The following is a 24,237-nucleotide window of genomic DNA, read 5'->3' as shown; positions in this document are numbered from 1 at the left end:
GTAAAGAAGAGGCGCTGTCAATCAATGTGCCATTAGCGCAGTCTGGGAGTATTGACAGTCTCCGCGCACTGTTTATACCACGGAAGAAAGATCCTATGGCCTGAAACCTGGCCTCCAGTCAATAAACACTGCCATCTTCCCGTGACGTGGGCTTTTATCAGCTTTACACCATGTGGGATTTTTTCCACACACTATATACACAGATATACTGTACACTGCGATGTGCACGACACGCGAGGTTACTGCCTACTATCAAATGTACAGAAGATTAAACTGCACGTCTGTCGTTGTAACTACCTGGCCCCAAAGACAGGGTCAGTCCTACGGCATCTATGTGTGCAGATGATGTATGTTATCAATATGAATAATACAGGATCCAGGGATAAGAGTAACCTGGATTTATCGAGCAAAGCTGCCGACATCCCCTCAGTGCAGGCACAGCCCGGAGCACACTGCACAGACAGGGGAAGGGAGGGCAAGGGGGCAACACATGCCGGCTCTACGGATCTCTCTACACCCCCGAATACACTTAACCCCCTCAGCGCTGCACCCATGGATCATAAGGACTAAGGTGCATGTTTAGACATATATTACACGTCTCTCATTTGTGTTCTTACTGCAGATCTTAAATACCCATTTGCTACCTCTTCAGAATAAAATCCCTCACACATCTCATCTATCACAGAGAAAGTTATATTGATTGCTTAACGTCCTTAAGAAATGTAATTTAAATAAAGATGACAGGTTGATATCTAAAATATACCATAAATACATCCCTGCACCCCGCTTACACATACTCTGTACTCAAGCTAACTACAAAGGAGACAGTAAAACTGCAAACACAAGATGATGTTATGAAAACAAACAGTGCGAGGAATGTGAGATAGTTCTGTGTGATGGCTGCCAGGCCTCCTAATCTCCTACAGGGTAACAGGGCGGTGTTATCAGTGTGTGTACAGCAAACACACAACACTAGACTAGAGGACTCACTGCAGGACCAAGCACTTTACCCCCAGCCTTCCCATGGACTCTTACTACTGTGATTACACTGCCTTGTGTACACGGGCAGGGCTGCGAGTCCGTGGGCTTTCAGTATCTTATTCTTGGAAAGTCCCACAACTAGTTTGACTTTGTGGCTTATATGTAACACACGTCACCCAAAACGAACAATTTGACAAATCCCCTGGCTGCAAAACTAAACATTAGCCTGACAAACGCAGACACACATACATGGCAGCCAAAGTGTGAGAACATGGGAAATACACTCATTTATTACATTACCATAAGATTAATAAACCAGATACATTATATAGATACTGATTATAACCATGTAGTGCAGAGGTCACAAACTTCGTCACTAATATGCTGTCTATAAACCAGATTTAAACCAAATGAATCAAAGACTGGGATTTAGTTGAATATCAACTGGCCTTGGGGAACACAAAACAGTAATCTACTATCAACAAAGAACAGAATGTATCTAAATACTTTCCAGCCTGCATTAGTTTCACAGGAAAGTTATAGATTTCAACTAACGCTCCAAGCTGTTGTGGAACTACAGGTCCCAGCAAGCTCTAGTCCTGCCAGTCAGTTCCACAACACATTGGTTGCATTAACCTCGTTTAGAATGAATACATAATAACACTTGTTTCCACTTGCATCTAGCGTAACATTTTCTAAAGTATCTGTATTTTAAAGATTGTTTATTTATTTAATCATTTAAATGTGGACGGCCCCATGTAAAATAAAATACTTTTGAAGTAGAGGCTGGCACAAGTCCATAGGTGACTGGTGTGTACAGTCTGCCAATCCTGGTTTCAGGTAAGAGTCACTAGAATAAATCACTTGTCTGGTGAATCTGGGCAAGGCACAGGAATGCCTCTGCCCACTGCCAGCGCTATTTGCGAGTGATTGAGATGCCATCCACCCCCACTCACCGGCCACAGAGGGGTTAAACGCCCAGTAATCTGACAGAACCTGCTCTGCGAGCTGCCTGCTCGCTAATCCCCAGCTGCTGCTGAGAGATCGCTGATTGCAGGGATACGGTGTGGAGATAGCAGCGCAATCCTGCAATTAGGCAGGAGAATAGCTAATGGGCTGTGCAAGTCACTGATCCAGAGAATACTTCCTAATTAACTCTCAGTCACCTATTTGTGACAGCGACTCAACATGCAGCTAGCACACGTCCCCTCTCCTGGCACCCATCTAAGAGGGGCTTCCCGCTGGAGGGAAGGGGTTCAGCTTCTTAGCAACCCTTTAATGCCGGAGATTAACCCTATTAACACCCACAGCTCTTCATTATCCTAAAGGGTGGCGTGAGTGAGCTCGGGCAGAAGGGTGGTGTGAGTGAGCTCGGGCAGAAGGGTGGCGTGAGTGAGCTCGGGCAGAAGGGTGGCGTGAGTGAGCTCGGGCAGAAGGGTGGCGTGAGTGAGCTCGGGCAGAAGGGTGGCGTGAGTGAGCTCGGGCAGAAGGGTGGTGTGAGTGAGCTCGGGCAGAAGGGTGGTGTGAGTGAGCTCGAGCAGAACGGTGGTGTGAGTGAGCTCGGGCAAAAGTGAGTGAGCTCGGGCAGAAGGGTGGTGTGAGTGAGCTCGAGCAGAAGGGTGGTGTGAGTGAGCTCGGGCAGAAGTGAGTGAGCTCGGGCAGAAGGGTGGTGTGAGTGAGCTCGGGCAGAAGGGTGGTGTGAGTGAGCTCGGGCAGAAGGGTGAAGTGAGTGAGCTCGGGCAGAAGGGTGGTGTGAGTGAGCTCGGGCAGAAGGGTGGTGTGAGTGAGCTCGGGCAGAAGGGTGGTGTGAGTGAGCTCGGGCAGAAGGGTGGCGTGAGTGAGCTCGGGCAGAAGGGTGGCGTGAGTGAGCTCGGGCAGAAGGGTGGCGTGACTGAGCTCGGGCAGAAGGGTGGCGTGAGTGAGCTCGGGCAGAAGGGTGGAGTGAGTGATCTCGGGCAGAAGGGTGGAGTGAGTGAGCTCGGGCAGAAGGGTGGCGTGAGTGAGCTCGGGCAGAAGGGTGGCGTGAGTGAGCTCGGGCAGAAGGGTGGCGTGAGTGAGCTCGGGCAGAAGGGTGGCGTGAGTGAGCTCGGGCAGAAGGGTGGCGTGAGTGAGCTCGGGCAGAAGGGTGGCGTGAGTGAGCTCGGGCAGAAGGGTGGCGTGAGTGAGCTCGGGCAGAAGGGTGGCGTGAGTGAGCTCGGGCAGAAGGGTGGCGTGAGTGAGCTCGGGCAGAAGGGTGGCGTGAGTGAGCTCGGGCAGAAGGGTGGCGTGAGTGAGCTCGGGCAGAAGGGTGGCGTGAGTGAGCTCGGGCAGAGGGGTGGTGTGAGTGAGCTCGGGCAGAAGGGTGGTGTGAGTGAGCTCGGGCAGAAGGGTGGAGTGAGTGAGCTCGGGCAGAGGGGTGGTGTGAGTGATCTCGGGCAGAAGGGTGGCGTGAGTGAGCTCGGGCAGAAGGGTGGTGTGACTGAGCTCGGGCAGAAGGGTGGCGTGAGTGAGCTCGGGCAGAAGGGTGGCGTGAGTGAGCTCGGGCAGAAGGGTGGCGTGAGTGAGCTCGGGCAGAAGGGTGGCGTGAGTGAGCTCGGGCAGAAGGGTGGCGTGAGTGAGCTCGGGCAGAAGGGTGGCGTGAGTGAGCTCGGGCAGAAGGGTGGCGTGAGTGAGCTCGGGCAGAGGGGTGGTGTGAGTGAGCTCGGGCAGAGGGGTGGTGTGAGTGAGCTCGGGCAGAAGGGTGGCGTGAGTGAGCTCGGGACGCGAGTCTTGTATTGCGGTTATGAGCGGAGTACAGAGAGGGAGAGGGATAAACTGGAGGACATGACAGGCATTGGTTATGAAAGATAAACATAGTCCGTGAGCAATCTGGAGCTCAGCTATGATATGCAAAGAGTAACCACGTCTATTAATACAGCATCTTAGATGGTAGTGCCCCGTATCAGGGAAATGTGGCTGAAGGTTTGTAAACTTCGTCAGTGTGTGGTTATGTATGGTCCGGGTTATATCTGTACTTGCTGTAGGCATTTTACCGTCATGTGGTCTTATATTATAGTTTAGAAGACTTTATGACAATCCAAACGTATGTAAGGGGGCTGCCAGTAGACAATCAGCACCCTCAATGTATGTAAGGTGGCTGCAGGGGGGGTGTCAGTAGACAATCAGCACCCTCAATGTATGTAAGGGGGCTGCAGGGGGGCTGTCAGTAGACAATCAGCACCCTCAATGTATGTAAGGCTGCTGCAGGGGGGCTGTCAGTAGACAATCAGCACCCTCAATGTATGTAAGGGTGCTGCAGGGGGGCTGTCAGTAGACAATCAGCACCCTCAATGTATGTAAGGGTGCTGCAGGGGGGATGTCAGTAGACAATCAGCACCCTCAATGTATGTAAGGGGGCTGCAGGGGGGCGGTCAGTAGACAATCAGCACCCTCAATGTATGTAAGGGTGCTGCAGGGGGCTGCCAGTAGACAATCAGCACCCTCAATGTATGTAAGGGTGCTGCAGGGGGGCTGTCAGTAGACAATCAGCACCCTCAATGTATGTAAGGGGGCTGCAGGGGGGCTGTCAGTAGACAATCAGCACCCTCAATGTATGTAAGGGTGCTGCAGGGGGGCTGTCAGTAGACAATCAGCACCCTCAATGTATGTAAGGGGGCTGCAGGGGGGCTGTCAGTAGACAATCAGCACCCTCAATTTATGTAAGGGTGCTGCAGGGGGGCTGTCAGTAGACAATCAGCACCCTCAATGTATGTAAGGGGGCTGCAGGGGGGCTGTCAGTAGACAATCAGCACCCTCAATGTATGTAAGGGGGCTGCAGGGGGGCTGTCAGTAGACAATCAGCACCCCCCGGCTGCCGGGTGCAGTGTATGGTAGAGGAAGGGGTTAATGTAGCGAGTGTGTTAATCGATCATGTCTGTGCTCCAGCAACAATGCTCTCCGCAGCCCGTACACAGCTTATCTCCGCCACCAAGAGCTCTAGTCCACAATCCCAGAGGCAATATAATCCCCCAAGTGCCCCACACGAGGGGAGCAGCAAAAGGTCGAGAAGAACCACAGATGTCCTTGAGATACACTTGTGACACAGACAGTAGTAGTGTAAACCGCACATAACAGCGCACTTGTACGCAGAGGCGCAGTACGGATTCCTCCAGCTAAAGAATGGCAATTACAAGCCAGTGAACCATTAAAATCTGATTAACACTCGATTAATCATTTCCCTGCTGGTGACTATAGGCCACAGAGAGGGTATCGTGTGCCACACAAGCCTGATAACACCCTGCTTTGGTTGTATTATAGAAGCTGGGGCATGTTTACAGAGGAGCTGTAGCGATGATATTATAAAAGTCAGAGTATGTATATAGAGAATAACACCCCCCCCCCCCCCCCCCGGGCATGCATAGACATGGTTAGTGGCAGCATACATCCTGGGGGGGGGGGGGCTCAGGTACCCACAGAGCCGGCTCCTATGGCTGTAACCATGTCCTAACCTCAAGCACGTACACTAAGGGTTAATCACTCCTCTCTGATGTCTTCCAACGAAACCAGTTGCAGCTTCTTTAGGACTAAACACATTGTAAACACATCGCGAGTCTGTGACTGCTAAAGCCACAAATACCAGTCTGCGTCTGAGCAGAGACAGACGATCACGAACCTTCATGGTACTGACACTGCCATAATAATAACATGACCTCAACATCAACAATAATATAACTTTAGTGGCTGTGTCAGACTGTAAAATGTAAGGTATATCTTTACAATCAGCCCACGACGTGTTCTGCAGACACACCAGTGATCTGCAGGAGCTAATCACAATACGAGTCATACAACGTGAGCCAAGCCTATAATTATTACTTCATGCCACTAATAGGGACTTTGAAGATAACAAGGTATCACGTCCCCAAAGATAAGAGATGAACTAGTAGTAGAGCCTCAGCCCCTCCTGTCACTCTGATATAGACGGGTTAGTGATTTGCTTATCAAAAGAGAAAAGCAGCAGGTACAATCACCACCCATCCCCCACCTATAGTCTCTAATACTGCTGCACTGGGGCCATAAACTATGTGGGTAAACGTCCTTATTTGTATTATATAACTGCAGATAAAAAACCTGACTTGTCATAAATATAAAAAAGTTACCAAAGGTTACAAGGCTGAAGTTAGCTTCATATTCACTCCTTATGTTCCAGCTTCAAAGTCAGAAAACGTTATATGTACAGGATTACATCAAGTTTGATCACAGATATAACATTAGGTCATCACTAAATGGTGTCCCTTACACAAATTGCAATTGTATTTAGACTGGCCCAACCTGGGTTAAGCAAGTGGCAAAGGGAGCACAGTTACCACATTTTATTATTTTGAAAGATGCAGTTTTGCAAGTGCAAAATCACATTGGGACACAAACTTAACAATGGAAATCAACATATTGGTCATTTACATAGAATATATTATATAATATAGACAACACAAATGAAGGAAGTGCTAGAGAGTGCACCTGCAAAATATGCCTCCTAACCATGGTATATGCGTCTCTGTTCAGGTGTGCCTCAGGTGTAATTATACAAGCACACACTTACTTTTCTTGGCCTATGTCTGTCTGTCTCCCCATTCCACCTCGCCACTCATAAAGAGGTTCAAGAGTAAGATACCACCTACTCTGCATACAGACATATACATATGCTTTATTTGAGGGCATGCATAAAACCAATCTGCGCATTTTATGCCAAACTAACAGACATAGGTCCAGCTCAGCATCAAGCCCAAAGTGTATACACCAGTAATTATTATTTAGATATCTGAAAAATTTGGCGATATCTGTTGGATCTCCTTCCCAGATGCAGATCAACTCATCAATGGAGGATTTGCAGAGAAATCTTTGCAGTCCAGCCTGTGTATGATAGATATATATATATATATATATATATATATATATATATATATATATATATATATATTGAAGTATAGTGTATAGTTGGGATTAAATTAATGAGCGTCATACCATGTTTTTTGATGAAATAAATATGTCAGGCCTGAATCATTAAAGTACGCATACTGAGCGCAATGTGCGCTTTAAAACGCATGTAAATCGAATATACGTACAGCCAAATTCAACAAGGAGTGGATGTGAGGATAAGTGTGGTAATGAATACGGGTGTAGGTCTGCTCTGTTCCACTAGACAAGACTCTGCAGGATATGTCCAATACATATGTGTAATATAAAATCACAAAAGAATGCATAGGGGGAAAAAAAACAAAAACTATTCAAATAATGTAACCTGTTAATAACATAGGCATTATTTTTTTTTCATGAAATTCATTTATTAGTAGGTTAAGAATGTCTATTGTACATATATTTTTTACAATTGCTACTGACTGCATATACCTATCATAACATGCATACACAGCTGTCATCATTAGTAATCAGCACTTAGACTAGACCTGTATCTGGAGCAAGAGTTACGGATGTAAAATAAGTACCTCAGGGATGCCCAGAGCATGAAGCGGACGCTGCTGCATGCGCTTGAGATTGGCAGACCCTTGCTAAACACTGAAATCATAGGCTTTAGTAAAGTGTCCTTTGTGCTCAAAGTTGAATCGAACGTGGCTGTGTTCTGTGGTGTACAGTCCAGTTCTGGGTATGCGCAGAGTGATTTTGCGGATTATACGCACAAACTCGCAATTTATGTCCCTTCATATATCAGCCCCAAAACGTTATTACATCATCATCATTTATTTATATAGCGCCAGCAAATTCCATAGCGCTTTACAATTGCATCTTTCATTCCACTCTCCAATACACGTCTTTGTTTCATTAACAAATGGCTGCTCACCATGTAGTTGATACTAAGAGCTGATATTCTTGCTCTCTGGACTCCCAAAGAGCATTTTGCCATAAAATAATAATAACATTTGTACCCAACTGTTTGTTGTAATGTCACATATGTTCAGGCTATACATTTTAAACTGGGGATGCCCTTGAATAAATTGTGATCACATATGTGCAGGTCTTGTAATAAGCAGGTCCAAAACAGCCTCCAAATCTTGAAGTGCTTTAAAGTTAAATATTCACAACAAAAATCTTAATCACTAAACTCTGTTATTTGTCCTTATTATCTCACTGTACTGTTGTTCCATGACCTCCACGCCCTAATTCCTTATTGTCTTCCACCTTTTCATTGTCTTCATGCCATTGTTCTTACCTGTTTTTCACTGTCCCCACTATCTCACTGTTCTGTTACTCTCTCTCCCTACTATGCCTCCCCGCTCTCACTCCATACCCATACTCTCCCCCCGCCCTACCTCCCCGCCCTCCCCCGCGCGCTGCTCATCTTGCTAACCTCATTCCCATTTCCCCCCTCTCCTCTCCCCCTTACTTCTGTGCCCTCTGGAATGCCAGATCCGTCCGCAACAAGCTGACTGCTATTCACGACCTCTTTCTATCCAACTCCTTTAACCTTCTTGCCGTTACTGAAACCTGGCTCTCCGATTCTGATACTACTTCCCCCGCTGCCCTCTCCTATGGTGGCCTCTCCTTCACCCACTCCGCCAGGCCTGGTGCCCGCCCAGGCGGTGGAGTTGGCCTCCTCCTCTCCTCCACCTGTACTTTTGGTGTCATTCCCCCTGAACCCTCCCTCTCCTCCTTTGAAGCTCACTCCATCCGCCTCTTCTACCCCATCCACCTCCGCGTCACTGTCATCTACCGCCCCCCTGGCCCCACCTCCCTCTTCCTTGACAACTTTGCTAGCTGGCTTCCTCACCACCTCTCCTCCGATCTCCCCTCGATCATTCTCGGTGACTTTAACATCCCCATCGACAACCCCACCTACCCTGCTTCCAGCAAACTGCTCACCCTCTCTTCCTCCCTTGGTCTCACCCAATGGACCTCCTCCTCTACCCACTGCCTTGGTCACTCCCTTGATCTTGTCTTCTCCTACCTATGTAGTCTCTCAGACTTCTCCATCTCTCCCTTTCCTCTATCCGACCACCATCTCCTCTCCTTCTTTCTCTCCTCTTCTTCTGCTCCCCTCCCCAAACCTACTCTGTCCATACGCAACCTCAACGCTCTTGACCCTGCCTCTCTGTCCTCCTCTCTCGATACCCTCCTTTCCTCCCAGGCCTGCCCCAACCAGGCGGTCTCCCTCTACAATCACACACTCACCTCCGCTCTGGACGCGGTCGCCCCTGCCCACTCCGTCCACCCCTGCTGCTTCAAACCCCAACCCTGGCACTCCAAATTTACCCGCTTCCTCCAAAAATGCTCCCGTACCGCCGAACGTCACTGGAGAAAATCCCGCTCCCTGGCTGACTTCCTCCACTTTAAATTAATCCTTTCATCCTACAGCTCTGCCCTCTCACTCGCTAAAGAATCTTTCTTTAAATCCCTCATCTCTTCCCAGTCCTCTAACCCCCGCCGCCTCTTCGCCACCTTCAGCACTCTCCTGGCCCTCTCCCCACCCCTCCCCGACTGCCTCCGATTTCGCCTCCTTCTCCTCTAAAATCGAGGCCATCCGACTTGAAATTTCCTCCTCCACTCTCTCTTCCACCCCTCCCACTCTTACGTCCTCCCCTCCCAACCACCTTCCCCTTCACTCCTTCCGTCCCACCACCGGCGAGGAAGTCCACTCTCTCATTTCATCCTCCCCCCCCCCCCCACTACCTGTCCCCTGGATCCCATCCCCTCCCACCTTCTTCGCTCCCTTTCCCCCATCACCTGCTCCCACCTCACTCACCTCTTTAATCTCTCCCTCTCCACTGGCATCTTCCCCTCCTCCTTCAAACATGCTCTCGTATCCTCCATTCTTAAGAAACCTAATCTCGACCCCACTTCTCTCTCGAACTATCGCCCCATATCTCTTCTCCCCTTTGCCTTCAAAATTCTCGAGAGGCTCGTCTGCAGCCGTCTCACCTCCTACCTTTCTGAATACTCCCTCCTTGATCCTCTCCAGTCTGGTTTCCGACCCCGCCACTCCACTGAAACTGCCCTGGCTAAAGTCACCAATGACCTCCTCTTTGCTAAAGCCAGGGGCCACTTCTCCCTTCTCATCCTCCTTGACCTCTCTGCAGCCTTCGACACAGTTGACCACCCCCTCCTCCTTCACACCCTCCAGTCTTTCGGCCTCTCCGGCCCAGTCCTGTCCTGGTTCACCTCTTACCTTACTCACTGATCCTTCTCTGTCACCACCTCTGGGTCTCTCTCCCCCCCCCCCCCCCCCGTCTATCCTTCCAGTCGGAGTCCCTCAGGGCTCTGTTCTGGGACCCTTACTCTTCTCTCTATACACCTCCTCCCTGGGTGAACTCATCAGCTCCTTCGGCTTCAGCTACCACCTTTACACTGACGACACTCAACTATATCTCTCCTCTCCTGATCTCTCTCCCTCCCTCCTCTCTAGGGTGTCCGCCTGCCTCTCTGCCATCTCCTCCTGGATGTCCTCTCGATTCCTCAAACTTAACCTTGCCAAAACTGAGCTCATAGTTTTTCCTCCCTCTCATACCTCATCCCCTTCTGACCTCTCCATCACTGTCGACAACACCTCTATCTCCCCTGTCCCCCAACTTCGCTGCCTTGGTGTCATCCTCGACTCCTCTCTCTCCTTTGGCCCCCACATCCTCTCTCTTGCTAAATCCTGCCGCTTCCAGCTTCGTAACATCGCTCGCATCCGGCCCTTCCTCTCCCAAGATGCCACCAAATGCCTTATCCACTCTCTGATCATCTCCCACCTGGACTACTGCAACATCCTCCTCACTGGCCTCCCCCACTCTCATCTCGATCCCCTTTGATCCGTTCTTAACGCTGCCGCTAGGCTTATTTTCCTTTCTCGCCGCTCCATTTCTGTCTCCCTCCCTCTACCTAGCCCTTCACTGGCTCCCATTCCCCTTCAGAATCCTCTTTAAGCTCCTCACACTCACCTACAAGGCCCTCGCCAACTCCACTGCGCCCTACATCTCCACCCTCCTCTATTCATGCTCCATCCCGCCCTCTCCGTTCTGCCTCTGACCGTCGCCTCTCTTCCCCCTTATAACCTCCTCCCACGCGCGTATACAAAACTTTGCCCGTGCTGCCCCCCTCCACTGGAACAAGCTCCCTCCATCAGAACTTCCCCTAATCTGTCCAGTTTCAAACGGACCCTAAAAACCCACCTTTTTCTTAAAGCCTGTCTCCCACTTAACTTCCTACCTTATCTTCTGCCTCCGTACCCCTACTCTCCCTCTCTCCCCTCCGTCTCTCTGTCTGTCCACCCCTCCCCTTAGATTGTACGCTCCTCTGAGCAGGGCCATCTCTCCTCCTGTTTCCACCACTTCTAACTCTGCTCTCCAGCTACTTAGCCCTCCTCCTCGAGGGTCCTCCTCCCCACGTCCACTCTCGCTTCCTCCTCCCCCCTGGGGGTCTCCCTGTCTTCCGCGCCCTCCTTCTTGGGCCCTGTCATTTGCGGATCCTCCCTCTCCCTTCCCCGCCCTCTCTAGCTGTGCATTGAGCTTACTGAGTTACTGTGCTTACTGTACTGTGCTGTCTCCCATTGTATTTCTAATTTGTTTGTCCCTGTACGGCGCTGCAGACGCCTTGTGGCGCCTTATAAATAAAAATAAATAATAATAACAACTCATACATCCAAACAATATAGTACACATTCCAGATAGTTTATAAGGAATTTTGGGAAAAAATGATGGGACTTCAGAAAGACATAATTCCAGCTCAAATGCAAAACCAGCCTACATCAAGGAACATCAATACAAGATAAGTGGAATCTAATTTTTGTCATTAGGCAACTCCTTTCAGAATCACAAAATGGGAAGATCTCCAATGAAAAAGTAATCTGCGCAAGCCATGCAAATACCAGTAAGAGGCAGGCTGGCAAACGTCTGGCTTGTGCAAGTCCTGATTCTGGGTGTTAGGTAGGAACTTCCAGTTTAGAGTCTTGCCTTTGGCCTAGTGATGTCTCCCAAACCCTTCACCAAAACTTCAACATTTTATTAGTCCACCTGAAAGGACAAAGGGGCACATTTATCATTTATCGGGCAAAACGAGAAATACTTATCAATCCTTATCGCACGGATAAGGATTGATGTATTTCTCAAATTTATGAAAAATGGAACACAGAAACAGCAGTTCCGAAAAACTGCTGTTTCTGTGATAAAAAAAAAACCCATACTCACCACTGCCTCTTCGGTTGCGCTGTCTCCGGATCTCCTCCTCTTCAGTGTACTTTCAGTTCTTCGTGCAACTGTGCATGTGCCGTCCGGAGAGCTTGAGGCTGTGACAGGGAGGGATCACAAGATCACTCCCTGCCCATGCGCTGTCCAGCTCTGCTCTCCGGAGCAGAGCTGGACATAACCAAGAACAACAGTTTTAGCATAATTTCGGATGATGTACATTAACACAACAAGTTCCCGAAAAAAAACTTTTTTTTCGGGACTTGTTAGATTGCGGCCAGGAGCAGTCACCATTCTGTTGAATGGTGACTGCTCGCAAAATGATATCTGCTGCGATGCACCTTTAATAAATTTGCGGAGGGCACATCGGGAGCTGATTTCCACGGTAAGTGCACGATAGTGCACTACCGTGCTTTCTTAAATATACCCCAAAGTCTCTAGATATTTGTACACCTGTATGATATCCTCTTGAAAGCACAAGACAAACATTTGGGAGCCATGTATGTAAACTTATTTTACCTTCCTGGTCATTCTCGTTGTGGTGCCAAAAGGAGTAGGTAGCCTCCATCGTTTATGGTTTTCTTTATTTTTAATCTATGTGGACTACTACAGGAGTCTAATAAAGAGGTTTACAAGCCTCTTTGAGGAAGTTTTTATTTTAAACATAAAATGTATTTGACAATCAGTGTGCTTTTCTAAATTAGTTTATGTTAGTTTTTAGTTAAGTACTATAGTAGAATTAATGTTCCAAATGGCCCTTGGACTTTTAGTTCCACAACAGAGCCAAGGGGTGGTTGGAAGTGCCACAGTGCTATTAAACACATGGCTGGCTTGCCTTGGAAAGGTGAGCCCGGAAAGTTTATGCTGGGATATTCAGCCTGCTGCTGACTGGGCTGGGGCTAGTGTCACATTATGAGAGGGAGACACAAAGCTGAGGTCTTCTTGTTATATAGTGACCAGCTCACCCTGGGATTGTCCACTGCTTGATGTCCACACTCGCTGTCCCATTGCTTTAGCAGTAACAAGCCCAGGCTACCGCACTGCTGTGGTGACTTATTGTAGATTAGGGGGACAAAGTGTTATGGGGTTATTTTCAAAAGAGTATGTTATTTATCTTTTTTTAAGCACTAAAGATACATGGTAGTGCTGTCATCGGCACAATTCTTACAACAAGGCATAGGGATACACATTGACATTATCTATATAATACTGTACTGTAGATAGGCTAAGTCTAACTAAGGGTAACAGTTACATGTACATGTCCTTACTGTACTTCACCAACTTGCTTTGTAAAAGCATTCAGGTCCCTTTCTGGGCTACAAGGGTAAATAACCTTCCTTAACTTCTTAGTGCTGATAACCGACAGCATATACAAGGGCACCATCTTCATTTTGTAAACAAGAACTACCCCCATAGAAAATAATGTTAGAATTTTGTTGAGGTACGCCTTAAGATCAAGACACACACTTAGGAGGGGTTTCCTGTTGCCCCCCACCCCCACCCTGCATGCACTGGAATCCCCTGGATCAGCTGGCTAACAAGGGTGGTGACTGTTGGCTGCAGAATGCCATCACTCTATGAACAACTGGCTGCCCAACTCCAGAGGTTGTGCAGAACTGCAACCATTGCAGAGACCAGATAAAACATCCGGCCACTGAACTTTTTTTAAATAGGCTGTATATTACACTTTGTTTCCAGGGTGAGGGGTACAGGCAGAAGGTTTTGGGACACTTAAACGTATACTTTAGAGATTTATATTATGAGAGGTTATGCACTTTACTACACAAACTTGTATAGAACTGGCACTCGCCTGTCCTTCCTTCTACTGAACCCACTCTCTGCACAGACAAGGCTGGAATACATGAGAAACAAAGAAAAGCAAGAATTTAATTGCATGCATTGTTCCTCATTCCATTTTGCAATATCTAATAGTTGTGTTGTAGGAATGGAGATTAACAAATAGTACTGCTGTTATGATAAATGCACATGTGTATGGACCAAGAAGTCTGTGTGTTGAGTGAATGTGGTGAGCAGGTCTGGGAATATACATGGACCTGTCCCTGTAAACCTTATCACCACCCAGAGATGTGTGGAACCCTTAATCTTAAAATAAAATATTTTCCTGTGTGAACCAGCCCATACTAGTAAAGCCATGTCATAATGGCATACATTTATTAATACAGTCTTGCATGGGATGGTTGATTCAGCTACCCCACACAAATACTTAGGCCTGCCTGCTGATGTCCCAATGTAATGTAACTGGCATATTCTTTCACAATACAGAAGTGCTCTGTCCCAAACAGTGTTCAGAATTGAACGTTGTTACCACTGACTTTCATCGACCACAGAAAACAAGCTAGGGTGAGTCATGTGGACTGCAAATGACATTCATAAATGTCAATCTACTACGTAGCACCATAAGCGATGACATTTATAACCATAATATTGCAGAAAGTGGTAAAAGCAGAACGCAAGCCACCAATAAGTTTAGCTAGTTTTTTTTATATATTGTACTAGTCCAGTTCAGTATAAATATAAATATATATATTTATTTGCTTTGCTGTTATTTGAGCTAGGCACCAGTGGACTAATTGTATACTCCTCAGTCAAACTGAAAGCGCATCTGTATTAATTTGTTGATCACTGTGTGCTGGAAATCTATGTTTGGTAACTGATTCTGCTTAAGGCAAGTGGCACACAGCCTCCTTGTAATATAAACACAGGAGCGTGGTACATACACAAGGGTGCTAAGCTTTTGTTGTCCTAGCAGTCACACTGCCTGCTATGTGCAGGGAAACAAGAGCTTATAAATGCAGAGTATATATAGAGACACAAAAAAGCGCCCATGTACCACTAGCTTAATGATTGACGGATGCAACATTAATATCCTGTGCTAACATTTCACACACACAGGATCACAAAGTTGGCTTCCTCTATATAACTAACTAACTGGTCATCCCAACACAGAGGACTATAAGGAACAATTGCCAGTTGACACTGAAAAAAAAAAAAAATATATGTGCGTAAATCATATCTATTAGATGTAGACTTTTATTTGGACTTGTATTTTAGCCATCTACTGGTTGCTTGTACTGTTTTACTATATTTAACAATTACGTTTATCTTTTTGTGTGTATGTCCTTAGCATATAATGTGTACTCAAGCATTCTTGTCCTTTATAAGCAAAGTCAGTAGCAGCACTTATACACTTTCTTAAACATTTCACAAATCCCCCATCTTTATCTGTTTAACACTCTGAAGAATAGGACTGCCTTCACTTTGGCCCAGCACTCAACACATTTATTCATTGGTGTTTTTAATTAGGGAAGCTTTCAGCTAGGTCTTATCATCATTATCTATAAGCTGTAGACAAATGCAACACAGACAGAACTGTCAGTGTAGGTGCCCATCTGAATGAGATCACCTTGTTGTAGTAGATGGGCATTCACAATTTGATCAAAATGTGCACTATGAACCTCATGGAGTCAAATAAACCAATGTTCCTAATTGTGTTTATGTCTTTAGTGTCTAAATTATGCTCCTGCATTCTTGTTTATTAGAAATATGGCAACAGGAATATACTGTCTCTGACCTTATGGATGCCTGCAAGAGAAGGCGAAACAGTCTGTATAAGCGATTAGTCAGTCAGTCAGATTTATTCTAATAAACGCTTGTGCTAGGTCAGCACAGATCTGTGGTATAGTATCATTTATCCAGAAATCCATTATACAGAAAGATAAAAAAAAAAGTAAATAATTGCTGCTGTTTGTCTCTGTGAAGATACTGCTAAATAATTTAATGAGGGAATTGACAGGGGTATTTTGGAGAAAGACTGGTAACTTTAAAATGTAATTTAGTATATATTAGGCATGTTAAAATTATGGAAACAAAACTTTATCTGCAAAAATCCCAAAGTCTTCCAGAACAGAAGGATATAGATAGATTACGGAATTATAGACCACTAAAAATTATTAATATCACCTCCACAGAATCACTGTATAATTTAAATAATGCATTATTTAAGTGTCCACCTCAGTGGATTGCAAAGCTTTCCACAGACCAACATGTCAACCGCAAAACCCCAATTGGGCCAAATAATCAAAGTCTAAGACTGGGGAGGGGAGGGAGGAGCAAGAAAAAGAAAAAGTCTCATATGCAAATTTGCAAGGTTTATTATTAAGATAAAACAACAATGAAGTTTAAAGTTTTCTTCACGATGCTTAACACTGCACCCTCCATGCTGCTTTTGCTCCCATTCACCTGTCTCCCGTTTCACACTGCACCCTCCATGCTGCTTTTGCTCCCCTTCACCTGTCTCCCGTTTCACACTGCACCCTCCATGCTGCTTTTGCTCCCCTTCACCTGTCTCCCATATCACACTGCAACCTCCATGCTGCTTTTGCTCCCCTTCACCTGTCTCCCGTTTCACACTGCACCCCCCATGCTGCTTTTGCTCCCCTTCACCTGTCTCCTGTATCACACTGCACCCTCCATGCTGCTTTTGCTCCCATTCACCTGTCTCCCCTGTTTCACACTGCACCCTCCATGCTGCTTTTGCTCCCATTCACCTGTCCACCTGGTTTCACACTGCACCCTCCATGCTGCTTTTGCTCCCCTTCACCCATCTCCCGTTTCACACTACACCCTCCATGCTGCTTTTTTTCCCCTTCACTTGGACAGCTTTTTTGCACACTATCAGGCAATTCCACAGTTATTCCCACTAGTATCCTCTGGCTTTCCTCGCAGAGTTGCACTAAATTCTCACGGCTCCATAGGAATTCTTTTAATGAGTCCATGGACCCTTTGGACCCATGGGTGGAATATCTATTAATTTCATTGCTCTTCTCCGACTGGTAACTTGTGAGTTTATTTCCTCCAGTTGGTCACTTATTATTATACTTTCTTGAATCAGATACTGAGACACAAGTCCATCTGCTAGAGCCTGCGAACACAGTTCAAGGCACAGACTGAGAGATCCCGGCGTTTAGGATCCATCATTTATGTTTGGCAGAAGGACCTGCATTGGTCATAGGCACATATTTAAAGATCTTTACTTAGGTGTCGGCTGTAAGGGTTAATAAAATATATATGTCTGCCTTAGTGAAATAGATAGTGGACCAAATAACAATAACTTTAAAGAAATTCAGATAAAACTGTTTTTTTCTTTGAAATGCTAGTTAAGTACCTTTTAAGCATGCATCTGAATATCAAAATATGTCAATTTGGCAAACAAAAATGGCTGCCAGACACAGTCAGTCAGTTTACTACACAGACTTACAACTCTTAGCATCAGGGCTGATGGTAGCCCTTCAGAGCTGCTCTAACTTCACTCATATGTGGAAGGAACCTTCAAAAAACCCATAAGAAAACAATGAAAAGATTGCCTTCAATAAACGATAATATCCAACATTTTAATGGATGGATTAATAGTTCTGAACCAATTTTATCCCAATATGTCACAAGAAAAATGGAATCCCACATCTGGGACTTCATGTTTTCCAAAACAAACTCAATACATATTTTTAAAATAATGTTATCACTATAACATTTTTATTACTGTTTTGAGTAAAACAATAAAACATCTTACTTATGGCTTGGGGGTGATATAAGTAATTTGATAGTACTCAAATAAATCATTATGAAAAATGCTTTGGGTTCAGTCAAGCATATTAAAAATTACGTTTGGAATTTGGATAGTCTGGTAATTTAGAATCTGAATGCACTTGAACTTCAATCACTATGAGAGGTGTACAACAAAACTGCAACAAATTAATAAATATCCATAGCATGTGTATAATTCATGGTGCAGGTTAAATAACAAGACAGTGGGTATCATAAGAGCCATCACTTATTACATTGTTATGTGGTATGTGGCAATAACTACAAGAATTAGAATATGCCAGTCCCGTCACTGGAGCAACATCATCTCCATTGATTTGTTCAGCATGAAAATCTATCTGCTCTGTACAATTCAAATATCTGATGTTGGGCCAATAGTAGTGAAGGGGGGTGCTGCATTCTCATCCCAATAGAGCACCAGCAAAAAAAAACTACATACAAAACCTAAAATGTTTTGGGTGTAGTGAAGCTAAAGTACAGATTACTACCTGCTAGCAGTGAGGATTTCTTCCACTCTGGCGAGTCCCCCATATCCACAACACTACTGCCTGCTTGAAACAGATCAGTCCTGGACACCATAGTGGAGAACAGTGGCGGACTCTTAGAAGTATTGGGGGATTGCCCTGCAGAATCCACCATCAAGGGTAAAATGTATTTTAGCTTAATATACTGCACTTCATCCAGAATTAAATGTTAAAGGACCACTCTATCCAAAATATAACATCAGTTAAATTTGGACAAGTTATGACAATTGTAAAATAAAAAGCAATTGAAGGAGTAGACCATTATAAAGGAAGGTATGCATATGGGGATCTCATATGTGTATTACTTTAAATATATACGGCAAGCATAAGTGATCAATATATCCCTGAAAACTGAAATCAAACACGTAGCCAACTGTCTGAGAGCAAGATGCCAATTTGGCAGTTGTGACTCCCGCAGCTACTATTCTGTGCATGCTGTACACCAACTCACATTGTGCATGATACTGATCTGCAGCTACTGTATTGCACATGCAGTATATCTAGAGACATCAATCCAATATTGTTTATTGCAAGCTTGGAGCACTACAAATCTCATCAAGGAATGTTTACAGAACTTTGTTTTATTGCATTTTTAATTATTATTTTTGTTTAACAACTATGACCTTATGAAGCTTAAATTATGAGAATTAGAGTTAATTAAACTGGCCCCATATTCTGTGGACCCAATAAGTAACTCTTTCAAAACTACAACTACTTATTCAAAATGATCGAAATGGCACCTGTGCCCACTCTGTCGCCTGATTTCATGGCCAAAACCTTGTTTGGCCAGGCAATATACAAGCGAGTTGTATAGAAATAACCACCCTCTGTTGATTCCCACTGTCAAATTTGCGTCCCAACGTGATTTATCCCTTGCGAAACTACAACTACTTATTCAAAATGATCGAAATGGCACCTGTGCCCACTCTGTCGCCTGATTTCATGGCCAAAACCTTTTTTGGCCAGGCAATATACAAGTGAGTTGTATGGAAATGACCACCCACTGTTGATGCAAAACTACAGCTACTTATTCAAAATGATCAAAAAGGTACCTGCACCCATTTTACCACCCGATTCCATGCCCTAATGCACAGGTGGCCAGTCTTTTGGAATTGGTGATTTACTCTAAAGACAGAAAATCTTTCACAATCTATCATAATACATAATGTTATCATTATCAGGTCAGCTAGGCCGGCGGTTCCCAAACTGTGTGCCGCGGCTCTCAGGGGTGCCGCGGGCCAGCCATAAAAAAAAATCAAACAGAAACACTTACCAATCCGCGCAGCGCCGGGACCCAGCATCCTCCTCTCTCACGCAGCAGCTGTTATATCAGTGACAGCTGCTGTGTCAGAGAGGAGGATGCTGGGTCCCGGCGACGCGCGCATTGGTAAGTGTTTCTGTTTGATTTTTTTATGGCTGGCGCATGGCAGAGGGGGCAAAGTGAGAGAGGGCAGAGGAGAGGGACAAAGGAGAGTGACAGCGTGATAGAAGAGGGACAGGAGAGTGACAGCGTGACAGGAGGGGAACAGAGGAGAGTGACAGCGTGACAGGAGGGGGACAGAGGAGAGACAGTGTGACAGGAGGGGGACAGAGGAGAGGGACAGCGTGACAGGAGGGGGCAGAGGAGAGGGACAGCGTGACAGGAGGGGGACAGCGTGGCAGAGGAGCTGGGACAGCGTGACAGGAGGGGGACAGCGTGGCAGAGGATCTGGGACAGCGTGAGAGAGGGCAGATTAGGGGGACAGACGGCAGAGGAGGGGGACAGCATAAGAGGGCAGAGGAGGGGGACAGCATAAGAGGGCAGAGGAGCAGGGACAGCGTGACAGAGGGCAGAGGAGCTGGGACAGCGTGACAGAGGGCAGAGGAGCTGGGACAGCGTGACAGAGGGGAGAGGAGCTGGGACAGCGTGACAGAGGGGAGAGGAGCTGGGACAGCGTGACAGAGGGCAGAGGAGGGGGACAGCGTGGCAGATGAGCTGGGACAGCGTGACAGAAGGCAGAGGAGGGGGACAGTGGGCAGAGGAGGACAGCGTGAGAGGGGCAGTGGAGGGGGACAGCGTGACAGGAGGGAGACAGCGTGACAGGAGGGAGACAGCGTGACAGGAGGGAGACAGCGTGACAGGAGGGAGACAGCGTGACAGGAGGGAGACAGCGTGACAGAGGGCAGAGGGGGCAGCGTGAGAGAGGGCAGAGTGTCTGGATGCAGTGGGGGCAGTGTCTGGATGCAGAGGGGGCTTTTTTGCATACAACTAAATAAGCATTTCTGTCCTGACCTAAATACCTATTACAATTACATTGACCCAACTACTTCTAAAACAGGACTGCTCGGTAATTATTTTGGAGGGGTGCCTTAAAAAAATTATGGAGACTCTAAGGGTGCCGCGACCTGCAAAAGTTTGGGAACCACTGAGCTAGGCAATGAAAACTAAAAGAACATCAAATCAAGCTCACTTAGGGCGATTGGTAGGCAGTGATTTGCTAGAACAATAGTGTAGATATGTAGCATATTCTAGTATCTAAATTCCTTATTCAGCAATTATTTCCTGGCAATGCGCTAACAGAATTTTTTTATACTGTACTTTCATCAATAGGTGTCACCGTTCCATTAAGCCCTATGGATGACATATTGTGAAAGCAAGCAACATGGCAGGTCCCATTAATAGCAAAACATTCTAGTACACAGACACATAACATTTTGGGTACACATAAATGTATGTTGTATAAATTGTTGTTGGAGAATAAAAGGAAACCACGATCTTAAGCATTCGATATATAGGGTATGATTACCTTTAAACAGATTGACATAATATTCACTTACATTTTGGTCATACAGTAATGAAAACATACAAAGAAGAACAATAGATAGATGTGTGGGGTACTGCTAGATTAGACTGAAAAAGTTTGATTGATATATTCTGTAGAACAATTTATACTTCATGAGTATTCTCATCTTGAACACTTATACATTGACTTCCTATCCCCTGGACCTGGAGATGTAGGCCTCATAGATTGCACATACTGCTTCCCATATGCTAAACAGGCAGGAATGTTACTGGAAGGCATTAACATCACCCAAGTCCTCCTATAGTTTCCCTGAGGTCTTATATTATGCATTTGCCAAGCACTAGATGAGGAGCTACAGGCGTGGTGAGGAGCACAAAATAACACATGGACAATGCTCCACCAGGTCTCTCGTGAACAGCATTGTCCAGTCACCCTGTTGGATGCCGACCACGTATTGGTGGGAGTGTACACCCCATCAGTGGCGGATCCAGTGGGGGGGCAATCGGGGCGAATGCCCCCTAGCAGGGACTTTCTGCCGGCGGCTGCACACTATGTGCAGGTCTGTTTGGCAGAGACAGGCAGGGAGAGTGTGCTGCCCGGCTCCACGGATTGTGTTCAGAGCAGCCGGGCAGCACACTCTCCCTGCCTGTCTCTGCCGGACAGACCTGCACATAGTGTGCAGCCGCAGGCAATCCTAACAATCAAAAAGGGGGCGGGGACTATATCGCCCCCCCCCCCCCCCCCCGTACAATACAATTCTAGATCCGTCCCTGCATTCCATGGCGTCTCGGCACGCAACCAAACAGCTGCCCACAATCGACTGGTAGATCGCGATCGGCTATTTAGCCAGCTCTGCCCTAACCCATGTTGGGCCATAGAATATACAAATTTAATTTTTCTTAGGGACACCCTTTTGTGTTAATCCAATGTTAAATCTGTGATCCAATCCAATTATGGGGTCTATTTAACAAGGTCCTTTGAGATGAAAATCCCCCGGGCGGTAGTTTTTGAGAGATAAAAGCATCATTAAGTATAGAACTTACATATAAACTTCCAACCGATCAACAACAGTGAGTACGAAATTACAGTCATTGCTCACGACAACATGGCTGTAAAAAGTCGCTAAAGGGACGTCTGCTCTTCCCTTTATCGTCCTAAACAAGGCTAGTGTGTATGCAGTCCATGGACCGAGTGATCGGAACATCGATCGCATGTAAAATAATTCGGCATAAAAAGTTGGTCGAAATTTCTGTAGTGTGTACCCAGCTTTAGAAGTAAAGGTTCGCAGCAGATATCCCACTGTTATCGTACGCAAAAGCCGTCCCCATAGGTTTATAAGGAGAACTGCTATTTTGTGTGATTTATCAAGTTCCGAAAATCAAAGATTTTTGGAACTTGTTTGCGGTAGCGAACGCCAGCCATGGAATGCTATGTGGAGAGCATTACGGTAGAGGAATCTCCGGATCACTCACCGGTGCTCACCTTGCTCTCCCCTCTGGTCACGATTACAAGAGACAGACAATGGGAGTTTTAAGGTAAGTGAAATCATCGCCAGGACAGCCTCCTATCCGAAGCACTGTCCCGGGAAGATTTTTATTAAATGGGCCAAAAAACTGTCATGGTTTTGATGGGCCGTTAATTAATAAATATGCACCTATATCCTTTATAAATAACGTTTTCTGAATAAGAAGCTAGGGCCTGAATTAGAAGCTCATTTCAGCCTCGTCAAAGGTTAGTCTTACCGGTAGGTGACATACACAATGACAAGTTACTGAGGTTTTCTAGTGTCTATCCATGCAGTTCAAAGCATAAAATCACGAGGCACTTTCCCGTTACATAATAAAACCTATGTAGAATGGAGAGGTCAGACTGGCGCTGTAACAAGGACCCATTAGTCAGAATAAAGGGCTTGTTGTGATCAATCCACTGAGCTGAAATACACAGAAATCAATACAACGTGGTGAACAGGGGTTTAATACGTCAGCCATCATCTGACCTGTTCCCGGGGTCTCTGCTGGTGTACTCCTGGGGCCGGCCGGACACTCACTTGCCAAGTGTGACAATGGGTAATAGAAGAACAGCAACTTTGTTCCTGTCGGTAATCCCCTTCTCGGCGATCTGCTGACTGCCGTCTCCTCCCAGCCCAACCCAAGAGCGGCTTCCGTCCCTGGGAGCTGGGGCTGCAGGTGGCCGGACTAGAGGGAGGGGGAGTCTGCCCCCTGCACACAGTACTCTGACAGAGCCATGTTGTTCTTCTAGCTCCCCAGTGTGACCCGCTTTACACTACAGTGGTACCCTCAGCCCTATGTATGTTGTTGGCTCCACTCGTGTCTCTGGTGGATCTCGTCTATAGAAGTCCTCACTGTTCTGTCTCCCCAGCTCCTGCTTTGGGATCTCGTAAGACTTGTCTCAGTATTATCGCCCTCTCCGGTCCCAGCTAGTGCTCTTACCCCTCCCAGTCCTAGCACTAGTGTACACCCAGCCTGAATCCTCCCAACACCCCCACGGATGATACTCCCAGCCCGGCTGCCTATATTGTCACGACCCCGTCCTGTTCCTGTTATTGTATAATGCGAGGGAAACCAAAGACAGGCTCCCAGCCCTGTGTGCCTCACTCCTCCACTCGTGTAACTTCTCCCTCCGCTGTCCCTCCCAGGCACCACCACAGCTGCGCTCGTCAGACACGACTGTGGGTTGTATGGTGAGGTCACTGCTGAGTCTTCTTGGGGGTAATGTGTGTTCAGCCGCCTGTAATCGGGGCAGCTCTACCAGAGTCTACAAGTTGACAAGCGGATGTTTCCTCAATGTTGCCCCAGAATGTGACACTCACCGCGGCAGTGACTGTAGTCGTGCAGCTGCCCGTCCACGCGTGTCCCCAGGTTCCCTAGCTCCACGTCGGAGGAACGTCTCCCTAGCCTGTCAGCTGGGGCAGACACCGCTCTACCCAGAAGGCCAGAGAACCGCAATTACCATAAAGCTCCTCTCGGTTCTCTCTGCAAGCTGTCAGATCCGTAGTGATAGCGCAGCAGCCCCAGAGCTCCCTCCCGTGCGAGTGCCCTACATAAAGACAGGGACACACAGAGTGCCACTCCGGGGAGGAGATCCCTCCAGATCTTTATAATGTTTACTATTGTCTGTGGTCTTATATATCGTATATACAGTAAACGAGGGCAGCATTTTCTTGAGAAATAACTACAGTGTATA

At 46.6% G+C, this 24,237-nt stretch overlaps 1 protein-coding gene across 2 annotated transcripts in view; it reads right to left on the bottom strand.

Moving 5' to 3' along the window:
- The window catches only part of BCOR (BCL6 corepressor), a 134,833-nt gene extending 110,833 nt beyond the window's left edge, over positions 1-24,000 (bottom strand). The window contains exon 1 of one of the 2 annotated variants that reach the window (XM_075196423.1): positions 23,864-24,000. The gene's annotated coding sequence lies outside the window, so the exon portion shown is untranslated. Of the gene's footprint in view, positions 1-23,029; positions 23,830-23,863 lie in introns of those variants that run through there. The other variant, XM_075196421.1, reaches the window with a different exon arrangement.
- Positions 24,001-24,237: the final 237 nt, after the last annotated feature.

Source organism: Mixophyes fleayi, chromosome 2 (assembly GCF_038048845.1).
Source record: "Mixophyes fleayi isolate aMixFle1 chromosome 2, aMixFle1.hap1, whole genome shotgun sequence".
NCBI classification, from domain to species: Eukaryota; Metazoa; Chordata; class Amphibia; order Anura; family Limnodynastidae; genus Mixophyes; species Mixophyes fleayi.
Note: the sequence above shows the minus strand (reverse complement) of the source record. Positions and strands in the feature narration are given on the sequence as shown.